The sequence below is a fragment of the Tursiops truncatus genome, chromosome 16, assembly GCF_011762595.2.
Source record: "Tursiops truncatus isolate mTurTru1 chromosome 16, mTurTru1.mat.Y, whole genome shotgun sequence".
Lineage (NCBI taxonomy): Eukaryota > Metazoa > Chordata > Mammalia > Artiodactyla > Delphinidae > Tursiops > Tursiops truncatus.
Genome location: NC_047049.1, coordinates 81896657 through 81924363, shown reverse-complemented (window position 1 = coordinate 81924363; position 27707 = coordinate 81896657).

The window sequence follows — 27707 nt, the reverse complement described above, 5'->3', positions numbered from 1 at the left end:
TGAGTTTACCAGATAGATTTCCAAGCTGGACTCCACTGCAACTCACATCCCACCTTAGAGCTCATAAAGAGAGCAGCATTCTTCTCCATTCAGAGATGCGATGCTCACCCTCCCACACGAAACATAGGACTTCTTCACATCTCTCCCCTCCTTCCCATCATAGACACTGGATCTCAAGGGGTCATAGACAGAAGGCAGTACTGCCCCGCCAATAGATTGCGACACCACACTCCAAAATGTTGCCAATGACCCATATATTGCAATTTGTAGTCACAGGGCTGAAGGGGATGTGGACACCCCTCTGGTCTTGACATTGGCAGGACCCCACAGAGCCCTCTCTTAGTCTTCTCAAGGACACCCCTGCCCCCCTTACTTGAAATAGTTGGTGAATTTCCACTCAATGTCTGGAATGAGTTGAGGAACTGGAGGGTCTCTCTTGGGTGTTGACAAATTATGTAAGAGCCCCAGGGAGGTACCAGCCCCCTACAACACATGCGCATCTGAAGTCCTTTTACATCCTTTTCACCCTGTTTGTCACCATAACTAATATTTTGCAAGGAATTACCCAGGGAAATGAGAGTAGGCAGTCATTTGCAGGAAGCTTCTGTGAGTCGGCTTCCTGGATGTGGGCTCATTTCATCACATATGTGGGTTATATGGCATTTGAAAGGCATGAGGATGGGCTACTGATTAGCTTTGAAAGGAAGTCAGCTGACCTCTAACCACCAGCTGGTCCTAATTCCACTCGTGTTTAAGTTTTCTTTCTTTCAATCTGAAACCAGCATTGGCAGATTAGTTAGCACAGCTATTCCGAATATTTCTAGGAGGGCTGCCATTGTTCTTGCATGAAAAGGAATTGGGCTGAAGTCATTACTCCTGCCAGAGAAAAGCAGCCTCTGCTCCCACCTCTTCTCTGCTGGAGCACTCATTAGTTGCGTCACTGAATTCTAAGCCTCTCTTGCAGCAATTACGGCTCCTTCTATTATGAGCTTGTTGAGAGTTGGTTTGTGTAAAATTCTGCTTATTTCCTTGCTCCACAGGAAAATCCGATTTTGTTCCTTTGCCCAAAGCAACTGCACCTCTCAACCTGTTCTGGGCATCTGGCTATTGAGATCAACGGCAATGCAAACACAATAGGACTATGTTCCTCTTACGAGCCAATCACTCCCTTTGGCAAATCTCAGCAGTGTCCGATTAAGTAAGCAACCACTAGCAGAGCCATCCATCAAAACAAACCAGTCAACACAGAAAATAAGCAGCTGGGATACATCAGGAGCTTCAGAAGAATCTACATTGTCTCATTCTCTTGCTTAGTACATAATTCCTATAAGGAGCACGGTGGTGTGTACCACCATGGCAGACCCTGCTGCAAGTGTGGCCGTGGACTTGCTAAGGAGAATGCTGCTGCTTTTCTGAGGACACTTCAGTATGACAGCTTGGAAAGAAATGCTATTTCATAGAGAAGCTCTCTCTCGGTGTACTGTGTGTACAACAGAAACAGGAATCATGTTTTCTAATGATGAGGAAGTACTGTCTTACAGAATTCAGGAGCAGTTCTGGGGACCTTGCCTGGACACATGGTTGCCAGAGACTTAGCCCACGGATGGCCTATCACCTGGCCCAGATTCGAGCTGCATCCCAGGCCTTGTCTCTGATGTCTTTCCCTGTGTAGTTTGTGAGTTTTGGAAATTCTTTTGTGAATATGTCACATTTTCCTGATTATTTGGCTTATTCATATGTCAACTCTTCAAGAAAAGGAAAGACTTATCTATTTCTGTATTGTATTTATTCACTGATGTTTGTATTCCTCACTTAGAGTATGTCTTATGCACATTTGTGTGTCCAGTGCCTCACATTAAGGACTCCCATGTGTTGTCCAAAGAAAGTAATTCAAGGGTCTCAAGTCGAGGTCAAAGGTTTCATTCAGCTGGTTCACATCAGGTCAGGGAACACCTGAAGACTAAGTAACTCCCCATTCACAGCAGGGCTGGAGCTCTGTAGGGTGAGGGAAAGACAGGCGGGCATATCCTGGTGATTCAGGTCAGGTAAAGGTTTTTGTCTTTCACTGCTGTGAAACTTGCTCCTGGAGGCTGTCCTGGTTTTCATGCATCTTGCTCAGGATTGTGTGGTCCCGTCCTGGTACCCCTTACAACAGCACTTTAAAGAACTGTTTTTGCAAACCTTGCAGTTTTTTTGGTCAGTCAAGGTTCACAGGTTGGGGGATATAGGGGAAAAATGGGAGAGGGGGTTAGGATTGAAGGCAGCACAGAAACTGAGGACCCTCCTCATGCCCGTTGGAGTCTTTTTACAGAGTAAATACTTAATAAATGTTTGTTGAATGTATGAAAATATGACTGAAAAGGTCTAGGGTCCATGTCTGAAATGCCTAACATTCTCCTCATTTAACATGTGTAAATGATATGATCAGACAGCCAGAGCTCAAAAACTTCCCAGTGACCTGGGCTGAGTAGGAGGGATGAGCAGAGCTCACAGAAATGGGACACGTCTCTAACTCGACGAAGTGGGCATTTAATACAGGGTGTTTCATGAGATCTCGAAAGAGGGAGTAGAGTCTCTACCCCCCAGTAGCAACCTCTCCCCTCCCCCACTCCTGTGCCCTCAGGCTTCAGAAGAGTGGGTATTATGCAATACCCAATCCAGAAATTGTAACTCTGGGGGGGAGAAGGAACAACTGGTTCCAGATAAGGTGAGATGTGTACTAAGGAAAATTCACTTTTAATGTACCAAGAAATAGAAGGTTTAGACAGAACTCTCCTTGTTCAGTATGAACAAGATGAAAAGAAATGGCCTGTCAACTCTGCAGACATGCCCCACCACACACACATGACTAAAAAAGAGGAACGTTATACGGTATTCAAAATACAGAAGAAGAATCCAGCCTGGAAGAAAATATAATCCTTAAACCAGAAGCATCTTCCTCATGAGTGTTTCAAACTACATGTGAATAAGAACATAAACTAATTTTAATAAAGAGCATAGAGAGGAAATGGAGCAATAGCCATAGAATTCTAAAGGAAACAACTACTTGAGATACTGTTCCCAGTTGTTATTTAAATATAGAGACAGCAGGTGGACATTCGTAAACGTAAAAAACCCCAGGGAAACATAATTATTACTATTAACTTTATTATGTTTTGATTCATTCTGTTGTTGGTTCCGGCTTTTTTTGTTCCTTTGTTTGTTGTTGTTGTTTTAGTAATTTTTTTAAAATTTAGTCTTTTGGGATCTTCGTGTTTGATAACATATTTTTTATTTTTTAATATATTTCTATTTTTACTTTGCTTTTCTGTTGTTCTGTGCTCTTTTCCCTTATTTTTTTCTTCTTTAATATATTTTTAATTATTTTAATTTCCGTTTCTACTTTGCTTTTCCGTTCTGTGTTTTATCTCATTTTATCATTTTTATCAGTTTGTTCTGTTTCCTTGCTTTATCCTTCAGTTGGCACACTGCTTTGGTTTTATTTTTAAGTTTTTTGTTTTTCTTAGTTCTGATTCTAATTGTTTGATTTTGTTTTGGGGTTCTTCTGTTTGTCTGGTTGCTCTCTTGCTTTTTATTTGGTTCTGTTTTTGTTTCTTTTATATGTGTGTGTGTGTTTCCTTGTTTCTGTTTTTGTTTGATTTTGTTTTTACCAATTCTCTGGAGTTTTCTCTGGTTTTTTTCCTTCTTCTTCTTTCTTTAATATATTTTTAATTAAAAAATATTTCTACATTGCTTTTCTGTTGTTTTCTCTTCTTTCCCCTTTCTTTTTTTCTTTCTTTTAAATCATTTTTTGTTGGTTTGTTTTGTTTCTTTGCTTTATTCTTCAGTTGGCGCTCTGCTTTGGTTTTCTTTTTTGGTTTTGTGTTTTTGTTAGTTTTCATTTTAATTGTTTGATTTCATTCTTGGGTTCTTTGGTTGTTCTCTTGCTTTTTGTTTCATTTGGTTCTGTTTTGGTTTCTTTTGTGTGTGTGTGTTTCCTTGTTTCTGTTTGTTTGATTTTACTTTTTACCATTTATCTGGGGTTTTATTAGTCTTTTTTTTTTTCAATTTCCTTTATTGCTGGGACGAGCGACATGCGAGTCTTGGTTCATCAACCGGAAGTCGGGCCTGAGACTCTGGGGTGGGAGCACTGAGTTCAGGATGCTGGACCACTAGAGAATTCCCCGCCCCAGGGAAGATCAATCGCTGTGAGCTCTCATGGAGGCCTCTATCTGAATCCAAGACCTGACTCCACCTAACTGCCTGCAGCTCCCAGCACTGGATACCTCACACCAAACAATAAACAAGACAGGAACACAAACCCACCCATCAGCATACAGACTACCTAAAGTCATACTAAGCTCACAGACACCCCAAAACACACCAGCTGACATGGCGCTGCTCATCAGAGGGAAAGACTCAGCTCCACCCACCAGAACACAGGCACCAGTCCCTCCCATCAGAAAGCCTAAGCAAGACATTGGACCAACCCCACCACTGGGAGCAGAGAACAGAAGCAAGAGGAACTACACCCTGCAGCCTAGGGAAAGGAGACCTCAAATACTGTAAATTAGACAAAATGAGAAGACAGAGAAATATCTTACAGGCAGAGGAACAAGATAAAAACCCACAAGACCAAATAAATGAAGAGGAAATAGGCAAAATACCTGAAAAATAATTTAGAGTAATAATAGTAAAGATGATCCAAAATCTCAAAAATAGAGAAAATACAAGAAACATTTAACAAGGACCTAGAAGAAGTAAAGAGCAAACAAACAGTAAAGAACAACACAATAACTGAAATTAAAAATACTCTAGAAGGAATAAAGAGCAGAATAACTGAGGCAGAAGAACAGATGAGTTAGCTGGAAGATAGAATGGTGGAAATAACTGTCACAGAGCAGAATAAAGAAAAAAGAATGAAAAGAATGGAGGACAGTCTCAGAGACCTCTGGGACAACATTAAGTGCACCAACATTCGAATTACAGGCGTCCCAGAAGAAGAAGAATAAAAGGGTCTGAGAAAATATTTGAAGAGATTATAGTTGAAACTTCCCTAACATGGGAAAGGAAATAGTCAATCAAGTCCAGGAAGCACAGAGAGTCCCATACAGGATAAACCCAAAGAGAAACACGCCAAGACACATATTAATCAAACTAACAAAATTTAAATGCAAAGAAAAAATCAAATTAAAAGCAGCAAGGGAAAAGCAATAGATAACATATAAGGGAATCCCCATAAGGTTAACAGCTGATCTTTCAGCAGAAACTCTGCAAGCCAGAAGGGAGTGGCAGGATATATTTAAAGTAATGAAAGGGAAAAGCCTACAACCAATATCACTCTACCCAGCAAAGATCTCATTCAGATTCAATGGAGAAATCAAAAACTTTACAGACAAGCAAAAGTTAAGAGAATCCAGCACCACCAAACCAGCTTTACAACAAATGCTAAAGGAACTCCTCTAGGCAGGAAACACAAGAGAAGGAAAAGACCTACAAAAACAACCCAAAACAATTAAGAAAATGGTAATAGGAACATACATATCAATAATTACTTTAAATGTAAATAGAGTAAATGCTCCAACCAAAACACACAGGCTTGCTGAATGGATACAAAAACAAGACCCATATATATCCTGTCTACAAGAGACCCACTTCAGACCTAGGGACACATACAGACTGAAGGTGAGGGGATGGAAAAAGATATTCCATGCAAATGGAAATCAAAAGAGAGCTGGAGTAGCAATACTCATATCAGACACAACAGACTGTAAAATAAAAAACTATTACAAGAGACAAGGAAGGACACTACATAATGATCAAAGGATCAATCCAAGAAGAAGATATAACAATTGTAAATATCTGTGCACCCAGCATAGGAGCACCTCAATACATAAGGCAAATGCTAACAGCCATAAAACGGGAAATCAACAGTAACACAATCATAGTAGGGGACTTTAACACCCCACATACACCAATGGACAGATCATCCAAACAGAAAATAAATAAGGAAACACAAGCTTTATATGACACATTTGACCAGATGGGCTTAATCGATATTTATAGGACATTCCATCCAAAAACAACAGAATACACTTTCTTCTCAAGTGCACACGGAACATTCTCCAGGATAGATCACATCCTGGTTCACAAATCAAGCCTTGGTAAATTTAAGAAAATTGAAATCATATCAAACATCTTTTCCAACCACAATGCTCTGAGACTAGATATCAACTTCAGGAAAAAAATTGTAAAAAATACAAACACATGAAGGCTAAACAGTATGCTACTAAACCACTAATGGATCACTGAAGAAATCAAAAAGGAAATCAAAAAATACCTAGAGACAAATGACAATGAAAACATGATGACCCAAAACCTATGGGATGCAGTAAAAGCAGTTCTAAGATGGAAGTTTATAGCAATACAATCCTACCTCAAGAAACAAGAAAGATCTCAAAAAAACAACCTAACCTTACACCTAAAGCAATTGGAGAAAGAAGAAGAAGAAGAACAACAACAACAACAAAAAAACCCCGGAGTTAGAAGGAAAGAAATCATAAAGATCAGATCAGAAATAAATGAAAAAGAAATGAAGGAAACAATAGCAAAAATCAATAAAACTAAAAGCTGGTTCTTTGAGAAGATAAACAAAATGATAAACCTTTAGCGAGACTCATCAGGAAACAAAGGGAGAAGACTCAAATCAACAGAATTAGAAATGAAAAAGGAGCAGTAACAACTGACACTGCAGAAATACAAAGGATCATGAGAGATTACTACAAGCAACTATATGCCAAAAAAATGGACAACCGGGAAGAAATGGACAAATTCTTAGAAAAGTATAACCTTTCAAGACTGAACCAGGAAGAAACAGAAAACATGAACAGACCAATCACAAGCAATGAAATTGAAACTGTGCTTAAAAATCTTCCAACAAACAAAAGCCCAGGGCTAGACGGCCTCACAGGTGAATTCTATCAAACATTTAGAGACGAGCTAACACCTATCCTTCTCAAACTCTTCCAAAATATAGCAGAGGGAGGAACACTCCCAAATTCGTTCTACGCCACCAACATCCTGATACCAAAACCAGACAAAGATGTCACAAAAAAAGAAAATTACAGACCAATATCACTAACGAACATAGATGCAAAAATCCTCAACAAAATACTAGCAAACAGAATCCAACAGCACATTAAAAGGATCACACACCATGATCAAGTGGGGTTTAACCCAGGAATGCAAGGATTCTTCAATACACACAAATCAATCAATGTGATACACCATATTAACAAATTGAAGGAGAGAAACCATATGATAATCTCAATAGGTGCAGAAAAAGCTTCTGACAAAATTCAACACCCATTTATGATAATAACTCTCCAGAAAGTAGGCATAGAGGGAACCTACCTCAACATAATAAAGGCCATATATGACAAACCCATAGCAAACATCATTCTTAATTGTGAAAAACTGAAAGCATTTCCTCTAAGATCAGGAACAAGACAAGGGTGCCCCCTCTCACCACTAGCACTTGACATAGTTTTGGAAGTTTTAGCCACAGAAATCAGAGAAGAAAAAGAAATAAAAGGAATACAAATTGGAAAAGAAGACATAAAACTGTCACTGTTTGCAGATAACATGATATTATACCTACATAATCCTAAAGATGCCACCAGAAAACTACTAGATCTAATCAATGAATTTGGTAAAGTAGCAGGATACAATATTAATGCACAGAAATCTCTTGCATTCCTACACACTAATAACGAAAAATCAGAAAGAGAAATGAAGGAAACACTCCCATTTACCATTGCAACATAAAGAATAAAATACCTAGGAATAAACCTACCTAAGCAGGTAAAAGACCTGTATGCAGAAAACTATAAGACACTGATGAAAGAAGACGATACAAACAGGTGGAGAGATATACCATGTTCTTGGATTGGAAGAATCAATACTGTGAAAATGACTATACTACCAAAAGCAATCTACAGATACAATGCAATCTTTATCAAACTACCAATGTCATTTTTCACAGAACTAAAACAAGAAATTTAATGCTTTGTTTAGAAACACAAAAGGCCCCAAATAGCCAAAGCAATCTTGAGGGGAAAAAATGGAGCTGTAGGAATCTGGCTCCCTGATTTCAGATTACAGTACAAAGCTACAGTAATTAGACAGTATGGTACTGGCACAAAAACAGAACTATAGATCAATGGAACAGGATAGAAAGCCCAGAGATAAACTCACACACATATGGTCACTTTATCTTTGACAAAGGAGGAAAGGATATACAATGGAGAAAAGACAGCCTCTTCAATAAGTGTTGCTGGGGAAAATGGACAGCTACAGGTAAAAGAATGAAATTAGAACACTCCCTAACACCATACACAAAGTAAACTCAAAATGGATTAAAGACTTAAACATAAGGCCAGACACTATAAAAAAATCTTAGAGGAAAACACAGGCAGAACACTCTATGACATAAATCACAGCAAGATCCTTTTTGATCCACCTCCTAGAGTAATGGAAATAAAAACAAAAATAAACAAATGGGACCTAATGAAGCTTAAAAGCTTTTGCACAGCAAAGGAAACCATAAACAAGATGAAAAGACAACCCTCAAAATGGGAGAAAATATTTGCAAACGAAGCAACTGACTAAGGATTAATCTCCAAAATATAAAAGCAGCTCATGCAGCTCAATATCAAAAAAACAAAAACCCAATCCAAAAATGGGCAGAAGACCTAAATAGAAATTTCTCCGAAGAAGACGTACAGATGGCCAACAAACACAGTAAAAGATGCTCAACATCACTAATCATTAGAGAAATGCAAATCAAAGCTACAATGAGGTATCACCTCACACCAGTCAGAATGGCCATCATCAAAAAATCTACAAATAATAAATACTGGAGAGGGTGTGGAGAAAAGGGAACCCTCTTGCACTGTTGGTGGGAATGTAAATTGGTACAGCCACTATGGAGAACGGTATGGAGGTTTCTTAAAAAACTAAAAATAGAACTACCATATGACCCAGCAATCCCACTACTGGGCATATACCTGGAAAAAAACGTAATTCAAAGAGAGTCATGCACCACAATGTTCACTGCAGCTCTATTTACAAAGCTAGGACATGGAAGCAGCGTAAGTGTCCATCGACAGATGAGTGGACAAAGAAGATGTGGTACATATATACAATGGAATATTACTCAACCATAAAAAGAAATGAAATTGAGTTATTTGTAGTGAGGTGGATGGACCTAGAGTCTGTAATACAGAGTGAAGTAAGTCAGAAAGGGAAAAACAAATACCATATGGTAACACATATATAGAGAATCTAAGGAAAAAAAAGGTTCTGATGAACCTAGGGGCAGGACAGGAATAAAGATGCAGATGTAGAGAATGGACTTGAGGACACAGAGTGGGAAGGGGAATTTGGGACAAAGTGAGAGAGTGGCATGGACATATATACACTACCAAATGTAAAATAGATAGCTAGTGGGAAGCAGCCGCATGGCACAGGGAGATCAGCTCGGTGCTTTGTGAGAATCTAGAGGGGTGGGATAGGGAAGGTGGGAGGGAGGCTCAAGAGGGAGGGGATATGAGGATATATGTATACATATAGCTGATTCACTTTGTTATATAGCAGAAACTAACACACCTTTGTAAAGCAATTATATTCCAATAAGGATGTGAAAAAAAATAAAATAATAAAATAAAATGGAAAAGCTGCGTTCACCAGGCAAACCCTGATGCTGACTGTTGAATTCATTTAACAGCAGAACTAAGATTAAGCAACTGGGGGGTCAGAATTGTACATCAGAACATGAATGTCATTAGGCCTCCGCAAGCAATAATAACGCACAGAACAAACCTTGGGGGGCTGGGACAAGGGGTGTTGGAGGGAAGCCTACGAATACTGCATGTCTTATCTCTCATAGCAGATAACCAATATTGTCTGAAACTGAAACATGTCGTTTAAAAAAAGACTCTAACTTTTTAAACGAGTTTTGTAGTCATTTTTCTTCAACGTGATGAGATATTTAAGGAAGTAACATCTTGGAAACAGCATCCTCAAACCATCCATCCGCCTGTCTGTCAACCCATCAAACTGTCTCTTTTATAAGCAGATGTGTATGGGGTGACGCCGCCAAATGTTAACACTGATTATTACTGGGTATTACGATTTTGAGTAATCCATTATTTTCTTCTATTTTCTTTATTGCTTTAATTTTTAATAACAACCCAAAGTTTATTTTATAAAAACAATAAAGTCGTTATTTTGATTAAAAATTAGATGATTATCTCCTTTTAAGATTCTTGCCATTTCCATCTCATTGACCCAATTTTTCTTGTTGGTCAGATTTAAGCCTCAGGTAACATTTTTTTCTGACCACATCTTCAATTTCCAGAGACACAAAATTATAAACCAGACTAGCCAAGGGATTCCAAATTTCCTTCCCTTTAAGTTTGTGAAGTTTAAAGATATTACCATTCCCATTCAAGACAGAATTTAGGAGAGAGAGATGAATGGGAAAAAAAGCATTTTGACTATGAAGAGTCTGATATCATTGTAAAGAGTGCAGACTCAGGATGAGGTCCCAAAAGAACAAGAGAGAAGACGCACCTTGGAGCCATGGTAACAGCTACGCTTTCAGTCTGTGACCCCATGGAAATACGAGAAAGGATCCAGGGAACGTGAGGCATGAGATGGAAGATTCATGGAGGTGAAAAGGAAGGGGACGAAGTGTTAAGAGGAACACCAGGTTGAGAGCACAAGAAAGCCCAGGGCAAAACGGACTCTGTGCAGACGCCCATCTGCTCTGCAGGCTGCCGGAGGAATGTGGGGTGGGAGGGGCATTGCCATACAGTGAGCAAAAGCTCGAAATCGCTCCGGCCAAGTGCATGCAACCATCTGAAGTCCAGAGAGTGACCATATATGACCAGCTAAAGTTGGAAAAATAAGACCCTTATATTTAGCCAACTGGAAACTTCACTGGAACATTTCATGACCGCAAGTTTACTCTGAGAGGCAACGTGCGTGGGTGAGGGTTATATTTTATTCACCCAGTTGGCATTTCAAGTCATGTAGGTAAAACCCAATTCTGGGCTGTTCACCTGGGGAGTGGGGTCGGTGCAAGGTACGGGGGCGGATGCCAGTGCCAACAAGCACAGTGACCACCTAAATAAAAGCCGCCCAGGGGCTCATCTTGATTCACTGCAATAAAGAGGGTCCAGAGGAGGCAAAAGCCAGAGAAAGCCCTGAATCAATTGGCGTTTAACCTGTGGTTCAATACGTTTTGTCTCGTGGTCAGAAGTGAAAGGGCTGAGGCTGCTTTATTTTAAAAGTTGTGTTGATGCTTATCAAAAGCAGTTATATCTGGGCGATCTTTCGGGTGAGAGGATCCTCCAGGGTAATTTCTGTTCTACTCAGCATTTATATAGCTCCAGGGAGCACTGCAGGGTTATTAATACACACCTTGGACTTCCAAAGCAATTTACAATCTTTCTGGACAGAACCCTTATCCAAGGAGCTGGAAGCAGAGAGTGGCCAAGGAGTCAGATGGCTTGAGCCTCTGACTTTGGAGCATCTATTCGCTATTCCTGCTGAGGGTGGGCCCTTGGCTCAGAAATCAGCTTCCTCAGCAGCGCTGTCCTCATTCATGAAGGACAGCCCTCGGGTCACCTGTTCCCCTTCTGTGAGACGGGCCACCTCCCAGACGGCAGGTACAGAAAGAAAGCGGGGACACCTACAGATACCCGTGGCGTGGCCCTGGACAAAATGTAATAGGATCTAAACAAGCTGCTCAAAATGTATATACGCCTGTGACTCAACTTTACTCCGAGAAGCAGAAAGTTTAGAGAGGTTAGGTTAAAGTCGATAATGTGATAATGAGTCTCGTTTAACACTGTCAGTTTTGATATCCATAAAATGTATGCATTAAAATCATCTTATTTTGGCATTTGAAAAGTAACTTTATAGTGTTTTATATCTCATTGCAAAATAATACATATCTTCCAGATGTTTAAAAAAATGTTATTGTGATAACTCACCAAATCTAGCCTCTTACACAGCTATGTTTTTAAAAAGCTAACTAGGAACTGAAATCCCACCACTGAGAAATAACCATGATTAAGGTTTGGAGTAGTTGCTTTCCAAGCATTATTGCATGTATATGTGTGCTCCCATGGGTGTGTGCTCCCATGGGTGTGTGCGTGTGTGTGTGTGTGTGTGTACAGAGATGGGAGCACACTTCATATGTTGTAGTGTAATCTGCTCTTCTCTCATGACGTTATATTATAAACCCTTTCCATGCAACTCTCCTGCAGCCTTGCTTCTTGGCAGTGTGGTAGTTTGTGTTGGATGTCGCACAGATGAGGAAACCCACTTGGAAAGCCCTCATTGTTTCCCTAACAGGGTGGCTGTTATTTGAAGTTAGTTTGTGAATGCAGCTTTCCTTCGGAGACCTCAAATTGTGACGTCTATAAACCCGAAATCAGGGCTCCCCCTGGCCCTTCAGTGAGCCCAGGACGTAGAAGTGGAAGGCATGGGCCAGGATGGCAGGAACAGCGTCAGGCTGGGAAGGTGGGACCTCAAAACCCAGGCAAGTATGGAAAAGAGGGTCAAAGGCAAGTCTGGGGCCTGGTGCCAGACGTGGACCCTGAGGGCCTGCCTGAGCTCTTCAGGAAGGCTGAGTGGGAGGCCGGTGACAGGAAGGCTGAGGTCAAACCGGGCAGGGGCTCTGCAATCCATACTAGCTCCGTAAACTCTCTGAGCTTCTACTATGTGCCAGGCGCTGGCTACACTCTGATGACAGAAAGATGAGCAAAACCAACAGTCCAGGGGAAAGGGTTTCATTACAATGGGATCGATTCCATCAGAGAAGAAGTTTGCATAAAGTACTGCAGGAGTAGGGGGACCACGGAGAGTGTGGGAAGCCTCGGGTGGGGTGACTCCTGAGTGGAGCTGGGGTGTGGGTGGCAGACGAGGGAGCAGCACGTGTGGGTGGGGAGCACGGCCGAGCACGGGCGGTGGGAGTGGCCAGCGGCGCGGGGTGGCAGATCTCCGTGGTTGGGCAGGAGAGGGAGGAAGTTCCAGAAGTCGGATTCGGTCCTGTCCTTGGATGTGCTCTCATTACTGTAAGAGGGTGGACAGATGCAGGCTTTCTAGTCAGACTCATTAAAGCTTAGTAGTTTAACTCTGGTGCTATGAGCTGTGTGACTGCAGGCAAGTCCCCTTGCTGAGTGCTTGTGGCCCATCTGTAAAGGCAGGGGTCAGACCTGACTCTCCAGGCTATGCTGAGAATCAGTGAGAAAGCCGGTGCTATAGCACCGGACGGTCTGTGGCCTGGGAAGCCCTGGCTTCCTTCCCCCCCACCTCCTGAAACCAGCTCCCATGGAAGACACCTGCCAAGTGCCCGGTGAGGCTCCACGCCCAGGTTCCAAGGGCATCGCTGGGTCTTCTCTGCTGCAGTCTGGAGCCTATGAAAGCTGGGTGGGGAAGGTGTGTCCGGGCCTAGTGAGGTCTGGAGCACAGAGCATCACCCCGTTTACCTTCAGGGCGAGGCCCCTTCTGCAAAGCTGCCCCATGCATCCTGTGAGGTCAGGACACCATGTACAGCTGCAAACACTTGTGTCGGGAGAGGATAAACAGGTGAGCTCCAGCCCTTGGTGTCCCCCACGATAGTGACCACTGGAACTGGTGCCCCATCAGCCACTCGTGGAGCCCATCTGTACTTTGTGTTACAGCAGAAAGCTGCAGTGCTAAGCCTCAGGACCTCAGAATGGGACTGTGTTGGGAGACAGAGCTGTTCAAGAGGTGATTAAGGTCAAATGAGGTCATCGGAGTGGACCCTCATCCAACCTGACTGGTGTCCTTATAAGAAGAGGAGATTAGGACCCCGACAAGCACAGAGGAGGGACAGTGTGAGGACGTGGGGAGAGGACAGCCCTCTGCACGCCAAGGAGAGAGGTCTCAGGAGGAACTGGCCCTGCCGACACCTTGATCTCGGACGTCCAGCCTCCAGAGGTGGGAGACGCCAGCTGTGTGCTGTGGAGCCCCTGGTGTGTGGTGCTCTGTTACAGCAGCTCCAGGAAGCAAACACACAGAGCCTGGCAGTCTCCGCCCCTTCGTTTCCATCCTTCTTGTCACCAGACACCAAGCCAAACACATCCCACCCACACTCTTGCAGCTAGGGTGGGTCTGTGGCTCCTCTGCTGAGGGGGACCTGTGTTCTTATGGGGGAAAGAATGCTTTCTCCTGCTCATTCAAACCCACGTGAATGACCCCTTCCACACTGCGTCCAGGCCCACAGCTCTCCCTTCCCTGAGGCCTGTCACTTGTGGGCGTCAATGTTTCCTGTTGCTTATGCACGTTGATCTCGTGGCCTCCCTGAGAGGACAGTCCTCATGTGGCTGGAGGAGATGGCCACAGGGCAAGCCTTTGGAATCATGCAGAACTGGTTTGAATCTTAGCCCCAGCTTCCAGCACTGAGGCCCTGAGCTCCGACTTCCCCATCCACAGTGATACAGGGAAGGCATCTTCACTGCCCCGCTGAGTGGGCCAATACACTGAATGGGTCCACCCAGCTCCTGATCCCCGTGGTGAGAAAGCCCACTACGTCACGATGTACCCGCCCCCGCTGCCCCGAGCCACCATTGGAACCCAGTTCAGGGCTCCACCCCCCCAGGCTGTGCAGCCACCAGGCCCCATGAGAACACAGGGACCATGAGGCCTGGATCCTACCTGCACGTGCCCCAGGCACTGCCCTCGTGCTGCTTCGGTGGATGACTCTGACTTCCACCCTTCCACAAATAGCTTTTTTAAAAAAATTATTTATTTTTATTGAGGTATAGTTGATTTAAAATGTTGTGGGGCATTATTTTAAAAAATTAAATCTTTTTTTAAATTTATATATTTATTTTATTATTTGTTTTTGGCTGCGTTGGGTCTTAGTTGCGGCATGCAGAATCTTAGTTGCGGCATGTGGGATCTAGTTCCCTGGTTCGACCAGGGATCGATCCCAGGTCCCCTGCATTGGGAGTGCGGAGTCTTACCCACTGGACCACCAGGGAAGTCCCTCTTTTTTTTTTTTTTTTTTTTTTTGCGGTACGCGGGCCTGTCACTGTCGTGGCCTCTCCTGCTGCAGAGCACAGGCTCCAGACGCGCAGGCTCAGCAGTCATGGCTCACGGGCCCAGCCGCTCCGCGGCATGAGCGATCTTCCCGGACCGGGGCACGAACCTGCATCCCCTGCATCGGCAGGCAGACTCTCAACCACTGCGCCACCGGGGAAGCCTGTCCCGCATTTTTTTATTGAAGTAGAGTTGATTTACAATGTTGTGGGTTTTTAAACTTTAAAAATGTTTTTGTTAATTTTTAACTTTTAAATTTAATTAATTAATTAACTAATTTGTTTATTACACAAACACCATTTCTGTGGCGTGAGCAGAGCCGCTCTGCCTGTGTGACCCTCGGGGGCACTGACATCCGTGACGTGCCCACACCCTGCAGATGCAAGGAGAGGAGCGTCGCCTGTACAGCGCTGTTGAGCACCCAGCCTTTCTGCTCTGCCACACGGGAGTCTGAGCTAAAACAGCGGAGGCTGATTAGCGTTATGAGACGTAAAATGTAGGGAAAGCATGCTGGTTAAACATAAAATCTCTGTCTTCAAAAGGATCGATTGTGATTACTTTCATTTGAATTCAGGTATCTTTGCCAACTGCAGCTAAAGTTTTTCTCAAACAACCTATGACAATCTCTCATTACGAGAAGCTAAAAGGGCAACGTTTTCATGCCCAGTTAAGGAGCGCCATAGAGATGTCCTGTGTTTCTCAAGGGAAGAACCTTCCAAGGCGGCCACCTGGATGGACTTTACCTGTGAGCATCAGCCATCTGGAAGCCAGGAGTTTCGGTAATGTGACATTAAAAATTCTTTTCTGGACTTCCCTGGTGGCGCAGTGGTTGGGAGTCCGCCTGCCGATGCAGGGGACACGGGTTCGTGCCCCGGTCCGGGAAGATCCCACATGCCACGGAGCGGCTGGGCCCGTGAGCCATGGCTGCTGAGCCTGCGCGTCCGGAGCCTGTGCTCCGCAACGGGAGAGGCCACAACAGTGAGAGGCCCGCGTACCGCAAAAAAAAAAAAAAAAAAAAAAATTCTTCTCAACCGTTTTTCTCTGCCAGCATTTACTGTGGATTTCAGGATCAGGAGCCCAGCTCCCTTTGAGAACATGATGCGCGGGCTGTTTGGGGTCTTTTCAAAAGTGTGTGGAGTCTGTCCTTACAGCTGGGTGTGAACTGCCAGGAGAATCTATAGAAAGCCAGAACCTGAAAGTCCGTAGCCCCTTTGCTGAGGGGAACGGGATAGTCAAGCTCAGACTGTGATGTGGACCAGCAGGGTGAATGCAGCGCCTCTTTGTGGGGGGGGGGTCCCTCCTGCAGCCCCAGCCTGAGGGCCCAGCTCGCTGTTGGGTGAATAGTTTCGACTCCAGCACCTCCATGGAGTTTGCGGGCCTTCAAGCAGAAACAATGATGGGAGTCTCCTTAAGAAAAGGAGCAAAAATTATGTTAATTTGGAAAATTTTCCCCAAACATATGAGCGTGTAAACACTTTGCAAGGGCCTAAGGCTCAGGAAACCCGTGAGCTCTCGAGAGGGCTGGTGGCCTAGCTTTTCCAGGCAGATCACGGGGCTCCTCCTTGGTCACAGCTGCCTTTAGCCCTTGGGCCTCTGTCCATCTCCCACCTGCCCAGGGCTCTCACATGTTCATCCTTTCTTGAGCTTTGGTGTCAGATAAAGCGAGAAGCTCTGCAGTTTACTTTGGGCCTCAGTTTCCTCCTCTATAAAGCGAGGGGTTGGGATGTGACCTTTTAGAAAGTGTCTGAAACATGCTTGGCTCTCAATAAATGTGGTCCTGTACCTATTTCTTAGACATCTTGCCTGAATTCCTGACCAGCTGCCCAGGTTTCTATGTCTGATGCCAGCGCAAAACTTTATTACAGCTAAGCACTGCAAGAAAAATTGCACCCTGCTTCCTATGGTATAAAAACAGCTACCAGAGGACACCAGGGACCACTGTGGGAATGAATATTGGGGCACTCCACGGAAGAGCTGTTTATCATAGTAAATGACCAAACCTAGCTTCAATCTTAAATATCCGATCAGAGGAGATTGGTAAAATGAAGGTACTGTTATGCGGTGGAATGCGTTGCAACCACCTGACTCCTTTTAAATGATAGCAGTAGATTTTCATAACATACTGCTGAGTGAATAACACAGGCTACAGAACTGGATTTGCCACAGTATTTCATTTTGATAAAATGATATACTTTCACGCACACACGCATATATATACGGGAAGCATGTCAGCCACATGTGAAGAAAGTGGCCTTTTGCTCATTTTGCTTGCCTGCGTTTCCTACAAGGTTGCAGAACAGCAATGCCCCGAGCTCACACTGACCCACTCCTTTCCTCCATCCAACTCCACTTCAAATTTTAATCGTCAAGCAGGTGAGCTATTGCGAGATGCTTTCAGGCTCGTGCTTGTGAATTTAGTAGCGGCAGCCCTTCCTGCCTATTACTGCCGTGACTCTAGAAGAATGATTACTTTCTCCATCCTGTGGCTCTGATGATTCTTCAGGAAATTGAGCTGAAAGTTGAATGTCAAGTGGCTTTGAGAACAGCATTTTTACTGGAACTCGAGCCTTTGATTTCTGAGATGTGAAACAACGTTGTTCTACTCAGTAGAGGGTTTTCTTGGACCGTTAAAGACATCAAATTTGGTTCAAACAGGAGCTTTTTTGGGGACCACATACACAGATGATCCTAAATGTCAGTCGCCCCCAATCACAGCCTTTCTGCATCCAGGCAGATCCATAAAGTTTGAAGAAGCTTCCTAAGGAGCAGTTGCTTTCATTTGTGAAACTGAAGTTCTGAACAGTGACCTATATATAGGGCAGCTGAGAAATAAATGTCAAATAATAATTAAGACTAGTGGCTGAAATGATTCCCAATGTTTATATTCTGCTTTACTACTACTAATAATGTTAAGTAAAAAATTGGGTTTTATATTTAATTTTATAATTTGCAAACTGCTTTTTTAAAAGCAGTTTTGTTGACATATAACACACAACCGTACAATTCACCCATTTAAGGTGTACAGCTCAATGGTTTTGTATATTCTCAGAGTTGTGCAGTCATCAGCACAATCTAATTTTAGAAGCTTTTTTCACCCCAAAAATAAACTCTATGCCTATTAGCAGTCAGTTCCCATCACCCCACATCCCCCGACTTAGATACCCACTAACCTACTTTCTATCTCTATGGACATTACATATAAATGGAATCATACAGTATAAGGTCTTTTATAACTGGCTTCTTCCACGTAAGTGCGTAACATTTTTGAGGTTCATCCATGTTGTAACACGTGTCAGTTATTCATTCCTTTTTATTGCTGAGTAATAGTCCATTGAATGAATAGACCACATTTTACTTGTCCGTTCGTCAACTGATGAACGTTTGGGTTGTTTCTACTTTTTGGCTATTATGAATAATGCTGCTGCACACACTCATGTACAAGATTTTTGGTGGATCTATATTTTCATTTCTCTTGGACATACGCCCAGGAGCAGAATTGCTGAGTCATGTATAAGTGAGTTTAATATTTTGAGGAACTGCCAGATTGTTTTTCAAAGCGACTGTACTATTTTACGTTCCCATCAGCAATGTAAAATGTTCTAATTTCTCCACACCCTCACCAACACTTGCTATTCTTGTTTTAAATCATAGACATTGTTTTCCAAACAAAAATCCAATTCTCCAATTTGCTGACTTCAACTGGGTGTCCTACTGATACTGAAAATCGGCCTCTACACTGGCACTGAATTGAATCTCAGAGACAGAGTTTGGGTGAAGTAGAAAAGAATAGCTTGGGTTTCCCTGGTGGCACAGTGGTTAAGAACCTGCCTGCCAATGCAGGGGACACGGGTTCGAGCCCTGGTCCCGGAGGAACCCACATGCCCTGGAGCAATGAAGCCCGTGTGCCACAACTACTGAAGCCCACACGCCTAGACCCCATGCTCTGCAGCAAGAGAAGCCACCGCAATGAGAGGTCCGCACACCACAATGAAGAGTAGCCCCTGCTCGCCGCAACTAGAGAAAAACCCATGCGCAGCAGTGAAGACCCAACGCAGTCAAAACTAAATAAAATGAATAAACTCATAAGAAAGAAAAGACAAGAATAGCTTTATTGCTTTGCCAGGCAAAGGGGGCTACAGCAGGCTAACGCCTTCAACGCTGTGTGTCTCAACCCAGCGGGGCGGAGCTGCTTTGTGAGGAGTCTTATAGTCCAGGGTCGGGGTTGCTGATAAGGATCAGGGTACGTGCAGGGCCCCCATTCCTTCAATCCAGAGATCATCTGGCATCAGGTGGTGTTGTGGTAGGCTTCTGTGGTTCTTGAGTTTATTGAACTGTGACCTTCTCTCTGGAGTGAAGAATGTTTCATCAAGTAGTTAACATCTTCCATTTAGTGAGGGTTTCAGTATCTGCAAAACAGCTCAAAGATATGGTTACGTGAATCCCTTGAGGGGGAACCAGGACCCTGCCCCAAGCCTGCACTATTGTTTCCGGACTGCTCCTCCCTGTCTCTGCCTCCCCTTCCTTCCCTGATTAGCAATGGTTTGAACCTGCCCTTTGGAACTCAGGGAAGGTCATGGAGGCTGAATGAAGCCTATTCCCTGTATTCAAGAAATGGGGGACACAGAAAGGCTTCCATGCCCAGGAGCCCCACAGGGTCCCACTCGGTTCCACTACCATTCAATTCCGTTCTGACACTACGTACCTGGGGTCAGCACAGACCCCACAGGTTTAAAGGCTCAGTCCCATAAGACCACCTCCCCTTCACACACCAGCTGCAAATGGGGCTCCCAGGCCACTGGCACTTCTGTTCAGCTGAATACAAATTCAGAGTTTCCCATGACCTCACCTCAGGTGCAATAATTGGCTAAAATAACACAGAACTCAGGAGAAGGAAGTCTATACTTATGATGACAGTTTTGTTTTAAAGGATCCAGCTTAGGAACAGCCAAACGGAAGAGACGCATAGGGCAAGGGGTGGGGAGGGGGTGCAATGCTTCCTGCCCCCTCCAGGTGTGCTACACCCCCAGCGTGTTAACATGGTCCACACTCCAGAGCTCTCTTAGCCTCTTTGTTTCAGTGTTTTTATCAAAGTTTCATTGACTAGGTACGATTGATTAAATCAATGGCCATTGGCGATTGAACTCAATCTCCATCTCCCTTCCCTAGAGAACCAGGGTTGGGGCTGATGGTCCTCAGTTTCTGATCATGTGGGTGGCTCCTCTGGCAGCAAGCCCCCATCCTGAAGCTACCTAAGGGCCCACAAAGAGCCACCTTATTAACGTAGACTCAGATGTGGTCCAAAGGGGCTCATTTTGAATAACAAAGACACCCTACCTCTCAAGAAATTCCAACGAGTTTAGGAACCCTATGCCAAGAATCAAGGGCAAAGACCAAATATATGGTTTTAATCTTACCACAGTCATCCTGGTGGGTGGGAAGTGGTATCTCATTGTGCTTTTGACTTGCATTTCCCTAATGACTAAGGATACTGAGTATCTTTTCATATGCTTATTGGTCTTTTGCATACCTTTTTCGAACAATTATCTATTTAGATCCTTTGTCCATTTTTTATTGGGTTAGTTATCTTTTTATTATTGCTTGGTAAGAGTTCTTTATATATTCTGGATACATGTCCTTTATAGACTTGCCAGTATCTTTCCCCATTCTATGGATTGTCTGTTCATTTTCTTGATGCTATTCTTTGTAGCACCGAGTTTTTAATCTTTATGAAGTTCAATTTATCTATTGTTTTCTTTTTTTTTTCCTACTGTTCCCTTTTGTTGCTTGTGCTTTTGGTGTCTTATCTAAGAAACTACTGCCTAACTCAAAGTCACAAAGATTTACTCGTATATTTTCACCTAAGAATTTAATGGTTTTAACTCTTCCTTTAGGTCTATAATCCATTTTGAGTTAATTTATGTGCATTATGTGAGAAAGAGGTACAACTTCATTCTTCTGCGTGTGGATAAACAGCTGTCCCTGTACTATCTGTTGGAAGTTTATTCTTTTCCCATTGAGTGGTCTTGGAACACTTGTCAAAAATCCATTGACCATAAATGTAAAGATTTATTTCTAGACTCTCAGTTCTATCCCACTGATGTGCACGTCTATCATTATGTCAGTACCTCAGTCTTGGTTATTGTAGCTTTGTAGTAAAATTTGAAATCAGAAAGTGTAAGGCCTCCTTCCTTGTTCTTTTGCACTACTGTTTTTGGCTATTCTGAATCCCTTTGTATTTCCATACAAATTTTAGGATCAACTTGTCAATTTTCACAAAAAAATTCCAGTTGGGATTTTGATAGGGGTTGTGTTGAATCTATAGATCAATTTGGGGAGTGTTGCCATCTAAACAATGTCAGCACTTCCAACCTATGATCATGGCATGCCCTTTCCTCTATTTAGATAACGTCTTTCAACAATGTTTTGTAGTTTTCAGTATACAAGTTTTGCACTTCTTCTTATCAAGTTTATCCCTCATATTTCTATTCTCTTTCATGCTATTGTGAATGAAGTTGTTTTCTTAATTTTAGAGTGGTTTGTTAATAGTGTATAGAAATAAATTTTTGTATATTGATCTTGTATTCTGCAATCTTGCTGAACTTGTTTATTGGTTCTAACAGTTTTTTTAGTGGATTCCTTGGATTTGCCAAGTACTTTTATACATTTACATTATTTCATTTAATCACCAGAAGAGAACCGTGACCTGTGTACGACAGGCATTGGTCACAGTTTTACAGATGAGGGAACTGAGGATTAGAGTGGCAAATAATTTGCCCAAGACCCCACTTTTCATAAATAGCAGAGCCTTGACTGATTCTCAGGACAGAGTCCGAAAACAGAGCAGACTAACCACAGTCAATTTCCTCATCATCCAAAAACTCTGAAGGAAAGAGTACCACCTGCAAGGAAGAAAAAGAGGTTGGGAAAATAGGCAAGAGCTGTTAAGTTTCAAAAATTTTTTTTTCAGGATGGAAAACAGGGCACTTGCTGATTCAGTGGATTAAAAGAAGCCTGGGCTTCCCTGGTGGCACAGTGGTTGAGAGTCCGCCTGCCGATGCAGGGGACACGGGTTCGTGCCCCAGTCCGGGAAGATCCCACATGCCACGGAGCAGCTGGGCCCGTGAGCCATGGCCGCTGAGCCTGCGCATCCGGAGCCTGTGCTCTGCAACGGGAGAGGCCATAACAGTGAGAGGCCCGGGTACCACAAAAAAAACAAAAAAACAAAAAACAAGAAGCCTTAGCTTGAGTGTCTAAGGCAGAACTTAAGAAATGAACATATTTATAAGATTGCTCATACACTTGAAAAATGAAATGATTTGCGCAAGTCCTGAAAAAGCCTCATGATTTGGAAAGTGCAAAGTCCCACAGAAAACAGAGGTGAGGCCTGGAGTGGGATTTCAAGGAAGTTTGCACACAGCATGTTAACCCCACGCCTCCTCTCCCGTCTCCCTCCACCTAGGGAGAGATGGGGGGGTTATATCTGGGAAAGCTGACCGGGGACCCCAGACAGAGAGGGGAGTGGAGGGTGGGCTGTAGGGGAAGCAGAACGAACTGTGGACCCTCACTCAGCTCCTGGTCAAAGGCTGACAGTCAGATCTGCACTCTGCTCCCCCTGCCATCTCTAGGTAGGAGAGAAGAGGAAAAGATCTCTCTCCAGGCAGACAGTGGCTGACACTTGGGGACCCCTCCGTTGGAAAACATGGCTTGTCATTACCCTCCTTGTGAACAGACCTATGCCCAAGCCCCGCCACACATACACATCTTACCGCCAGCTTTTTGGGACCTGAATTTTTTTTTTTTTTTTAGGATACTATAAGACAAAATAGACTTTATTTATTTTTGTTGTTGTTGCTTTAGACTTTATCTTTTTTCCAGTTTTATTGAGATTTAATTAACGTATAACATTGAATAAGTTTAAGGGGTACAGTGTGATGATTTTAGATATGCAGAATGATTACCACAATCAAGTTAGTTAACACATCCTTCACCTCACATAATTACCATTTTTTTGTTGCCGTTATAATGAGAACATTTAAGATCTACTGTATACAAAATGGTATTATTAACTATAGTCTCTACTATAGAACTCAAGATCCCCAAATTGATTATTTTTTTTTACATCTTTATTGGAGTATAATTAGTTTACAATGGTGTGTTAGTTTCTGCTTTATAACAAAGTGAATCAGTTATACATATACATATGTTCCCATATCTCTTCCCTCTTGCATCTCCCTCCCTCCCACCCTCCCTATCCCACCCCTCTAGGTGGTCACAAAGCACCGAGCTGATCTCCCTGTGCTATGCGGCTGCTTCCCACTAGCTATCTACCTTACGTTTGGTAGTGTATATATGTCCATGCCACTCTCTCGCTTTGTCCCAGCTTACCCCTCCCCCTCCCCATAACCTCAAGTCCATTCTCTAGGAGGTCTGTGTCTTTATTCCTGTCTTACTCCTAGGTTCTTCATGACATTTTTTTTCTTAAATTCCATATATATGTGTTAGCATACAGTATTTGTCTTTCTCTTTCTGACTTACTTCACTCAGTATGACAGACTCTAGGTTCATCCACCTCATTACAAATAGCTCAATTTCGTTTCTTTTTATGGCTGAGTAATATTCCATTGTATATATGTGCCACATCTTCTTTATCCATTCATCCGATGATGGACACTTAGGTTGTTTCCATGTCTTAGCTATTGTAAATTGAGCTGCAGTGAACATTGTGGTACATGACTCTTTTTGAATTATGGTTTTCTCAGGGTATATGCCCAGTAGTGGGATTGCTGGGTCATATGGTAGTTCTATTTGTAATTTTTTAAGGAAACTCAATACTGTTCTCCATAGTGGCTGTTGGTATCTGAATTTTTAATAGAAACCAATGTTTGAGGGAAGTTGTCAATATCAAAGAGAGCAAAAAAGGGAAATCAATAGAAAAAAGGGGTCCATAGAAAACATGGATAATGCAGGAGGTGGAACCCTACAGCAACAAACCCCAACTTCTTGATATCTCCAAGGGCTGCGAAAGACCTCGTGGAAATTAAAACTGGGGTTTGAAAAATGGAATATGAATATAGAAACTTCATTAACAGGGTTGGAAGATAAAGTTCAGGAAATATTCTGAAGAATTGACAAGGGACAACAAAAGCAAACCCATGGCAAGTAGAAAAAGAGATGTTAGAGACACAGTCTGGAAGTTTCAACATCTGATAAAGAGAAACTATAGGAGGAAAGCACAGAGATGCTGGTGGAGAGGAAATTATCAAAACTGTGATATTAAAAAAAACTTCCAGAATCGAGGGGCAGAAGTTTACATTGAAAGTGGAACACACAGGGCCCCCTGTGATGAATTTCTAGAAGAGTGTCACATTGTCATGTAGCATTATCTGGAATAAAGAGAAAACTTCTAAAAGCTTCCCGGTGTGGCTGGCATGTGAGTGTGTGTGTATGAGTGCGTGTGTGATGAAGGATTTGCAACCAGAATAGCGTTGAACTTCCGATTAGCAAAACTGAAAGAAGATAACGACACATGCCTTCAATATTCTGAAGGAAAATGACTTTCAGCCACAAGTCTATCCTCAGGCAAACTATTAATCAAGAGAAACTGTAAGAGAAAGACATTTTCAGAAAACCAAAGGCTCTAATATTTTACCTTCTATGCACTTTCCTTAGGAATATGTGCTTCAGCAGAAGAAGGAAGTTAATCAAGAGAGAGGAAGGTGGCATGTCCCCTAGATAACAGATGATTCTACATGGGAACGGCCAGGGGACGTCTTGGGTAGGGGTCGGAGCTTCCTGGGAGGAATTCGCCAGCAAGAGTGAAGAACAGAACCTGTGTACTTGAGTGTATATAAATACTGTTACTGATTTTGGATTATTTGGGGGCAAAAGTAACTATGGGAACATAGAAAATTTGACAAATGAAAAAACAGAGCAAAGATTAACTCCGGGAGAAAAGAAAGAATTGCAGGAGGAAGGAAGTGTGATCATAATGAACTTTTTGTCTCAAGAGGGAATCATATTTTATGGTCATAGTCACGTAAGCCCTGTGTATTGACTTAATTAAAGATAGTGCCATAACCGTGTTGGGAGAGGGGGGGAAGGAGGGCTGAGACAAAGCAGGAGAGCTAAGTCTTCAGCTCCCACAGTATGGGGTCAGTGGGCAATGTCTCCAAATGACAATTTAGGATTCAGCAGTGTAGACAGATTATTTAGAAATGAAGTGGTTAAAAAAAATAAAATAAAAAATGGGAATTCCCTGGTGGTCCAGTGGTCAAGACTCCGTCTTTCCACTGCGAGGGGCATGGGTTTGATCCCTGCTCAGGGAAATAGGATCCCACATGCCGCGCTGGTGGCCAAAGAATTTAAAAAAAAAAAAGAAAAAAGAAATGAGGTTAAAACAAGGGGAAGGGCTTCCCTGGTGGCGCAGTGGTTGGGAGTTCGCCTGCCGGTGCAGGGGACACGGGTTCGTGCCCCGGTCCGGGAAGATCCCACGTGCCGCGGAGCAGCTGGGCCCGTGAGCCATGGCCGCTGGGCCTGCGCATCCGGACCCTGTGCTCCGCAACGGGACAGGCCACGGCAGTGAGAGGCCCGTGTACCACAAAAAAACAAAAAACAGAAAAAACAAAACAAGGGGAAAAGCTAGATGATTTGAGAGGACATGCTTCTGAGGGGGAGCTTGGAGAGGATGAAGGACATGCAGGGCACTGATGATTTCTATTACTAGCCTTTAGTAACATTTGACTCGTAAAACCATGTACATTTATTTACACTGAATTGGTGGGGGCAGGGGGGTGAGGCAGAGACAGAGAGACAGAGTGAGAATTGACTCTGGGTCCCATGTCTATTATGGTATCACAAAACTAAACTATAGTTCCCTCTTTGACGTGCAACTCTGTAAACTTTCTACATCGCGATTTACAGAGAACTGTGCCCTACCGGCCACCCCCTGCTGCGAGCCCCTTATGACTTTAGAAATCTCTATCCCGTGTCCCGCAAATCCCTGCCGGAGCCCAGTTCCAGGTTGCAGGGTTCCTATGGGCAGACCCAGCTGCAGGGTCGAGCCCATTGGGGCCGTGCTTTCCCGAGAAGGCGTCTGGCTGCCAGATCACGAGGGCTTGCCGGCTCCCCTTTGGCTGCACTTGGAGCAGAGAACGGCGGAGAGGAGGTCTGAAATCAACAAATCCCTGTCTCTCAGGGAGCCTCTCTGTTTCTGCTTGTGCAGCCACAGCACAGAGAGGAGAGTTGTTGCAGGAAGTGGCCCTGCTGAGCTGAAGAACTAGCGGCCAGGACCCCGTGCACTTGAGCTGGCCTCACGCTGAGGCTGCTGGGATGGCCCTCGGTGGTGCGGGCGGGCAGCGGGGACGAGAGAAGGTCTTAGTGGCCCATGACATGTACAGTTTGCTGGGCTCTGGGAAAGCTGGGGTGGATTCAGAATCAGCCCGGTGGGTTGGCCGATAGCTCCCCTCCGGGACCACAGGCCTGAGCTGACCCCATGGTCCCCAGAGCCCGCTGCTCGGTGCAGCCTGCCCCGCCCCTGCATCTCCAGGCTGTTAGCGCTCACACTGGCGGACTGACACCTGGGCGGGGCCCGGGTGGCTTTTACTTCCTTCCTCCATCGTGGTTCCCTTAAGGTGGACTGACTTCTTGAGACGGTCACCCGTGGTGTCAGGCATCTCTCTATTGAACGGGAATAACTGAGCCCTTACCTCTTAGAGTCTGATAAAGCCTAGAATGCCCCCACGAGGGAGTTTCCTCAAGGTGTCGTATTTTTTTTAAAATGAGGCCAAACTAGGCACTTCTGCAGGATTCAATAAAAAATGCAACCTCTCTCTCACCTCCTAGAGCCTTTACCTTCCACCCATCCCCATTCTCCCCTCAAAGTGTGCGAACCCAAATAATACGAAAAGAAACTCTCTTCCAACCCCAAAGACCAACTCTATAGTCATAGATGGGCATTGAATAAGGAGCGGTCCTGTGATACAACCAGGAGATATCTTTATATGTGTATTCCAGTCTCCTTTTAAAATTTGTTCGGCTGTGGAGGTTCTTTTCCTGGGTAAAAACTTGGGATGGTGCATGAATTTTCTGCTAACACTTGAATGATAAAAAGTCCTGTGGTCACTTTAAGTTCCAAACACAGTCTCAATTCAGAAATTCGAATATCTAGTCTAGAATATATGTAATAATAAAAAGTTCCAACTTCAGTCAAAGCTGTCAGCTCCTCCCTTTCTCCTCCAACCGGGTCCTGTGATGAACCAGCAGTTTAGCGTGCGAAACCGGTGGTGATGGTGGTTCAGACGAAGCCTCCTGGGCCCCTCAGCAAATGGGCTCAGGCAGCCCGCGCCGAGGTGGGAGCTGGCGGAGGAGGGGGCGCGGGGTGCCTTCTTTTCCTGACAGGCAGCCCCATCCCCTACCCGTGAACTCGGTTGGCTTCCCCTCTCTCTCTCTCCTTCCCTCCCTCCCTCCCTCCCTCCCTCCCTCCGTGTCTCTCTCTCTCTCTCTCCCTCCTTCTGGCTTATTCCATTTGCCTCTGCTGTCCCCAGTTCCACACAGCTGGCTCCCTCAGAGGCAGGGCCCAAATCTTTGCT